The sequence below is a fragment of the Egretta garzetta genome, unplaced genomic scaffold, assembly GCF_000687185.1.
Source record: "Egretta garzetta isolate BGI_Z169 unplaced genomic scaffold, ASM68718v1 scaffold172, whole genome shotgun sequence".
Lineage (NCBI taxonomy): Eukaryota > Metazoa > Chordata > Aves > Pelecaniformes > Ardeidae > Egretta > Egretta garzetta.
The window spans coordinates 987,007-987,547 of NW_009258951.1; the positions used below are offsets into that span (position 1 = coordinate 987,007).

Below are 541 nucleotides of genomic sequence, written 5' to 3' on the forward strand. Positions count from 1 at the left end.
CCCCCCAACACCCACCGGGACACAGGGCACTGTGGAGACACCACCACCCACACCCCTTCCACAGAGCTTGGGGTGTTCCTGGATACTGGACGCCCTGGGTATGCCCCCATCCACGTGCCCCCCCAGGACACGAGCCCTCCAGGAGTCCTCCATCCACATAAGCACCCTTAGGAATAAGGCATTTGCAGGGCACCCTAATTCAAATACCCCCCTCCTCAGTCCATATACTCTCCCCTGTCATGGGGCACTTCCTGGGCACAGGGCATCCTGGGGGCTCCCCATCCATGCAGCCCACCTTCAGGCATGAGCCCTCCCAAGGGCTTGCTGGACCCCCCCAGACTTGGGACATCCTGGGGACAACTCCATCCGCTCAGCCCCCTCCCAGGCCGCTTGGCAAGCCAGGACACAGGGCACAGCAGGGCACTGTTCATCTACATCCCCTGCGGCACACAGACCCCCTCCAGACCTCTCTGCTCCAGCCAGCCCCTCCCCAGGACATACAGATCCTCCATCCACTCAGCACCCCTGAGCATGGGCCCCC

General features: G+C 63.2%; 1 protein-coding gene across 1 annotated transcript in view; it reads right to left on the reverse strand.

The window, feature by feature from the left end:
• Positions 1 to 541, reverse strand: part of CHRD (chordin) — a 9,523-nt gene that overhangs the window by 8,580 nt on the left and 402 nt on the right.